At 38.2% G+C, this 6,806-nt stretch overlaps 1 long non-coding RNA gene across 2 annotated transcripts; it reads left to right on the top strand.

The window, feature by feature from the left end:
- Positions 1-658: 658 nt before the first annotated feature.
- LOC110679186 lies at positions 659-5,807 on the top strand. Of its 2 annotated transcripts, none has more exons than XR_002502288.1 (5): positions 659-1,034; positions 1,102-1,214; positions 1,313-1,409; positions 1,497-1,591; positions 5,509-5,807. It is a non-coding gene; the product is annotated as an uncharacterized LOC110679186 (long non-coding RNA). The 2 variants fall into 2 exon arrangements; XR_002502287.1 differs by having other exon boundaries at positions 1,296-1,409.
- Positions 5,808-6,806: the final 999 nt, after the last annotated feature.

The raw sequence follows: 6,806 nt of genomic DNA, 5'->3' as shown, positions 1-6,806 counted from the left end.
CTTCAGGCTTCTGGGTATATTCAAGATGATGAAATTATGTTTTTTTTTATGTTAAAGCATTATTTCCTAGTGTGCCAGTTAAAGAAGCCATAAACCATTTGGAAGAATGGCTACTTAACCATCACAATGAGTCAAATTGGAAAAACAAAGTTCGGTATTACATCAAATTAACCCGACTTTGTATGGAAGAGAACTATTTTAGCTTCCGTGGTAATTTTTATAAACAGACAAAAGGTGCACCTATGGGTAATCCATTGTCTCCGTTTTTAAGCGAGTTGTTTATGGCCAATTTTGAAAGCATTTTGAAAAAGAAAGATTTGTTACCACAGCGGTGGTGGAGATATGTAGATGATGTGTTTAGCATTATCAAAAAGGATTATTTGCCAAAAATTTTAGAAGCAATTAACAGTATCCACAAAGATATAAAATTTACTGATGAAGAGGAAAAGGATGATAAACTACCTTTTTTGGATTTGCTAATTACTAGAGAATCGTCTCACTTTGAATTTGAAATTTACCGGAAACCAACTAATACTATGCGTGTTATTCCGAGTACTTCCAACCACACTTATCTACATAAAATGGCGACTTTTCATCATATGATACATAGAATGCAAACCCTTCCTTAAAGTGAAACTGGAAAATCAAAAGAACTGCACGGGAAAAAATCTGATCCCATTATCATGATTTACGAATCATGAAAATTATAAATTGCTCTTGGGACGAAATCATGATTCAGACTCATGATTTTTGAAGCTGAGCTACCACTATCATGATTCAGAGCAACCATTTTCATGAGCTCCAAATCATGACCATGAAAAGCGTTACGCACACGGTGCACCTGTCAAAACGTGTTTAGCAAAGCTTGTGCAAAGCATAGTTGGCTGCGCATTCACGGAAAAGTTGCCCTTTTTTAAAAAAGTTCACTTTTATTGCCGGTTTCCTGCGCCGCTGTTGCTCTACTGTCGTTCCTGCTCTACTATTCCGTTCCTGCTCCGTTGATATCGAGCTATTCCGGCTCTGCAGAACTACCGGTAAGTGAAAAAAACGCATGCAATTCAACACAAATGCTGACAATTTTCCACCGTCTTCTCTGTTTAGCCGTTTCATTCTGTTCCTTTCCTGCCGTGGCTGTTGCCCGTTCCGGCTCCTGTGTACCCGTTCCGGCTCCGCATTGAGGGAAAATTCTTCCGGCTCCACTCTACTAACTACCGGTAAGTGATACAAAATTAATCCATTTTTGCGCCTGTAATCGAAATCCATTTTGACCATTTTCCACCGTCTTCTCTTTTTAGCCGTTTTATTGTCCCAGTGCCACTGTCGCCATTCCCGCCGCGGCTGTTGCCGTCCAATAGGTGCATCCGTTCCGGCTCCGCATTGAGTGACCAGCTCCGCCCTACCAACTACCGGTAAGTGATACAAAATTAATGTATTTTTGCTCCTCTAATCGAAATCAAATATTGACCATTTTTCACCGTCTTCTCTTCCGTACTAAGCTCCCGATTTTGTTGCCGTTCCGGACGTTTCGTTTTCAGCCTTGGCTGGTTCCGCCCAGTAGGTGTTCCCGTTCCGACTTCCCCCACAACTACCGGTAAGTGTTACAAAATGAATCTATTTTTGCATCTGCAATGGAAATCAAATGCTGACCACTTTCCACCGCCTTCTAATTCGTAATTAGCTTCCATTTCCATTGCTGTTTTGGGTGCCCCATTCCCACTCCTACTATCCTGTCCATAATCATATAGTCGACGAAGGCACTACTGTAGTTTTCAACACAATCTCTGTTGTCTAACAACAAATAATACAAATTTTAATATTTTTATCAGGCAGACATTCAATCTGCCGCTCCACACATAATTGTCCCATGTTAGTTTTTGACTCTTTCTTTCTGTCTCGACGTTCCTACTAAAATTTGGCCTGCCTCTTCAACTCAGTGTTCCTTTAGCACTTCATAGTAATTAATTGAAGAGATTTCTTTGCCTGCCATTGCACGAATAATTATTGTACATTGTGTGGCAAGCACAATGATAATCTATGCCCAGGGTGTCGAGAAAAATTCTTCCTCGACCGGATCGGGAATCGAACCCGTCGTCTCCGAAATGGCGATCCAAAGCCTTAACCACTACGCTACCTGGAGACCCAAAGTAACTGCATATCAGCCCCATGATGGAATTGAACTGACCAGGAATCATCATAAGGATCTGCTTTCGAGGTCATTCTATTTTTCTATAATTTATTATAATATTCTAACTTCATTGTAACTGTAACTTTATTATCGTACATACATTATTGACCCAATTTTGTCAGCTCCTGTTTGGAGAACATGTTTTGCTCTCCTTTAAAATTTAAACATATTTTTCAACTTTTTATCGCTCTATTTTTTAGTTTTCGAAAGCAGTTTGATGATGAACCAAAAAGATTTGGAAAATTTTCATTTGTAAAATGATGACAGCATAAAGATTGTCGCAAAATGGAGCTGACAAAATCGGGTCCATGTTGTATATTGGCTAATTATAAGTGATTTTTCAAACATTTGCATGAATTATGTAGTTTGAAACTTTGATAACGATTTTCTCAATGCCAACTTTTTTCATATGGAACTGTTTTGCAGATACAGGCAATACATTACACAAAAACAATCTAATAAGAAGAATTTGAATGCTTGATACGGCTGACAGGTGAACTGTACATTGCATCCCATTCAAGATATTTGAAAAAAAAACATCGTTTATAATAACTCAAACATAGTTTTTTATCGAAAGGCACAGAAGTTCGGAAGCATAATGGAGCCGAAGTAGAAAAAACATCGTTAAAAAGTTGAATGCAGTTCTCTGTCTAAGCCAATCAGTTCACAGAACAGAGGTGAGTTATTAAACGAATTAGAAAGTTGGTGAGAAAATGATTAAGTGAGGGACTTAGTGAGAATATGGGTGATTGGGTGAGTTAGTGAGAAAATGAGTTTGTGAAAAGTTCAGGGAGAAAGTACGTTAGTAAGAAAGTAAATTGATTGGTGGGAAATATGTTGATGAGAAAGTGAGTTTGTAAAACAATATGTTGATGAAAAATTGAGTTGATGAGAAAGTGAGTTCTTAAGAAAGCAAGTTAATAAGAAAGTGAGTTCGTGAGAAAGTTAGTGGGAATATGAGTTATGGATAATGCGAGTTAGAAAAATATGAGTTAATGAGAATATGAGTTCAAGTCAGTTGATGAAAAATGAGTTGAGAAGAAAGTGAGTTTGTGAGAAAATGAGTTGATAATAAAGTGAGTTGTTACAAAGTAAGTTGATGAGAAAATGAGTTGGTGATAAATAAGTTGACGAGAAAGTAAGTTGGTGCGAAAATGAGGTAGTGAGAAAGAGATTTAATGAGAAAGTTAATTGGTTAGAAGGTAAGTTTGTAAGAAGTTAAATTGGGTAAGACTAAGGTGATTTCTAACTCACTTTTCAATCTCATTTTTTCACCAATTCACTTTCTCATAAACTCATCATCTCGCCAACTCATATTGTAACCAATCCACACTCTTTCCTATAAGCTCACCTCACCACGTACCAATTCACCAACTTACTAGTTTATTTTCTCACCAACACGTATTCTCATCAATTTACTTTCTTATTGACTCACTTTCCACCACCACACTTGTACCAACTCACTTTTTACCAACTAATTTTCTCTTCAACTTACTATCTTGCCAACTCACATTCTTACAAGATTATTTTTTAACCAACTCATTTTACCCACAACTCACTATCTTATCAACGCACATTCTTGAGTTGAGAAAGTGAGTTAGAAAATAAGCTGGTGAAACGGGAATGGAAAAAAGAAGTTGGTGAGATACTGAGGTGAAGATGAAGTTGAGGAGAAATAAAAATTTTAGTTAAAAAGTAATAGCATAGGCATAAGCATAAGCATATACAGTGTTCGTTCGATTCTGGTACGGTTCATTTTAGGCACTGCTCGAATTTTGCACGGTTATATTTTGGCAATTTTGTTGTTCGATTTTTACACGGTTAGAATTGGGCAACATAACTGTTCGATTTTGGCACAGCATCTCCACAGTCGTCTCGGGAAGGAACTTATGTTACTAAGGTAGGATAGGCGATGAATCAGAGAGTCCTATGGCTGGCGATATGATCCACCAAAAATATAATCTCCACGATAATTGTGATCCAAACACAAACACGATTTACCTTGACCTGATGCTCACCCCACGCAGGGGCAATGCAAACAGGATAAGGGAGCGAACAATCCCCGTTGCTAGAGATACCGAAAGATGTAAACAAAAACATACGTCCGAACTATTCCGCGTGAACTAATTGTGAAGAATGTGAGTCAGTGAAACAGTGAGATAATGAGAAAGTAAGATGGTGAGAAAATGAGTTGGTGAGAAAGCAAGTTGGCGAGAAAGTGAGTCGATGAGAAAATGAGTTAGGGAGCATGTTAATTGATGAGTAAGTTGGTTGAAAAATAGATGAGTTGATAGAGTGAGCTGGTGAGAAAGATTGTTGGTGAGGAAGTGATTTAGTGTGGAAGAGAGATGGTGAATCTCGAGTTGGTCATTTAATCACAAACTATATTGTAAAATTTAGTAACAGTAGTCTGACCGCTATAGACTCGGAAACTACTGGACCGATCGGCGTGAAAATTTGCATACAGGGGTTTTTGGGGACGGGGAAGGTTTTAAAGGTAGTTTGGAGCCCCTCCTCCCTCTGGAAAGGGGAAAAATAATGTGTAAAAGTGAAAAAAATATTATTTTTCTTTTTCTTTGCAGGTATTCTTCTAAATGAATCACTTCATTGATTCTAAATGTTTCTATATTTACCTTTGGACAAGCTGAGGACCACTCAAAGAGAATTAGTCCGTTTGTTGTATAAAGATAATGATTAAGTGTAATATAATTTTACTTGGGTCTCCAGTTAGCCTAGTGGTTAAGGCTTTGGATCGCCAATCCGGAGACGGCGGGTTCGATTCCCGGTCCGGTCGGGAAATTTTCTCGACTCCCTGGGCATAGAGTATTATTGTGCTTGCCACACAATGTACAAATCATGCAAAGGCAGACAAATAAAGCCGATCAATTGATAACTGTTAAAGTGCTCTACTACTGTAAATGTACTCTCTACACAAGTTGAAGAGGCAGGCCAAGTTCCAGTAAGGAACGTCGAGCCAGTAAGAAGAAGAAGAATATAATTTTACTTGCTTCAAATAAAACTATACCTTGTATTCATAGTGACAGAAGCCCTAATAAATGTAGTTAATATCAGCACAGAAAATCATGATTATCGACCATCTGCATATTCTGGATGTTACACATTCTTCTTCTTCTTCTTCTTTCTGTCTCAAACGTCCCCACTGGAACTTCGCCTGCCTCTTCAACTACTTAGTGTTCATGAGAACACAATTATATCAATTGTACCACATAATTTATAGCTGCACTTCATAACAAAGTTGTCTTTGAGTATAGTTTTATGCTTTATTATTTAATTTCGTATTTACTTTTTCTTTTTTTATACAGAACGCAGGTGATATAGAAGGGAGGATCGAGCGGCGACTGAACCATTAGACTGGAGAAAACTAAAGTTGTGTTATTCCATGGGGCACCCCTCAGGATTATTCCTCTGGGTTAGAGGAAGACTTCCTGGAAATTTCAGCTTAGTTGGTCGTTCCATGAGCTGGCGCATTTGACTTGGAGTTAATATGGAATTTTAAGCTCAAACATATGGGAAACAGCACATCATCGCCTGTCTGGGTTAGGAAAATTGTTGAGCGCGTTCAATTGAACTCAGAATGTCAAAAACACTACTTGATACTAGAGCGAACATTATTGTAGAAGGTTGTATGATGATTAAAATTGAGAAAGTTGGTGTTTCATCCACCTGAAGTAGATTTGCAATACTGCTTAGTATTTCTTCAACAAAGCTGGGTGATAGCCACTGAGCGCATCATAGCCACCTATGACGCTGGGCGAGCTGCGGTACAAGGTGCATGCGTATATGTGACTGTACGGGAGTGCCGATCTAAGCCTAACTTTCAACAACTGAAAGGTTAATGAAAATGAGCTTAAATCCAGATACAACCTTCTGCAACTATGTTTATTGGGGTATCAACTAGTGTATCTGTCATTCTGGGCTCAATTGATCGCGATTAACTAATATGCCGAACGAAACAGTGACATAGGATCAATTTTCTATACATTTGAAACGAATATTCCATACAAACTTTGAATTGAATGCGCCAGCTGGGGGAGCAACCGAATAAGTTGAAATTTCGAGAGAGCTTTTTTCTTACCCTAAGGCAGATATCTAGAGGGTGCCCCGTTGAGATTTACAACATTTTTGTTTTAGGGCCAGTCTACTGAACCATCTGCGCGAAAAATTTGGGGAATCATCGCTACAACCTCAAATTGTCGCAGTGGGCACGAGCAACTCAACAAAAGCAACGATGGTTATTTTTGGCGGCGCGGAGTATATCGCAGATAATATTGTGCATGCTGTATGCATTTGTATGCATATCACTTATGTGCTAAATTTGCGATATACTCCGGACTGCAAACCGCTGTGACTCTTTGTTCAGTCATACCTGTTCAAAATCCCGGCGTCCATTATTGAGCTCCCGAAGAGCACACGTGATTTGCTAAAAGGTATAGATAATTAAACTGGAAGATCGTTTTTTTTTTCTTAAAATAATCTTTTTTCAAGTGAAAAGAATAGAATAAATAAATTAAACTCAAAACCCCAAAATATGTTTTAAATAAATGTTGTACTCACAAATAGCTTAAGGTGAAGGTGCAGTGCGTTTACTTTCAAAGCTATG

The sequence above is a fragment of the Aedes aegypti genome, chromosome 3 (assembly GCF_002204515.2).
Source record: "Aedes aegypti strain LVP_AGWG chromosome 3, AaegL5.0 Primary Assembly, whole genome shotgun sequence".
Taxonomy (NCBI): Eukaryota; Metazoa; Arthropoda; class Insecta; order Diptera; family Culicidae; genus Aedes; species Aedes aegypti.
Note: the sequence above shows the minus strand (reverse complement) of the source record. Positions and strands in the feature narration are given on the sequence as shown.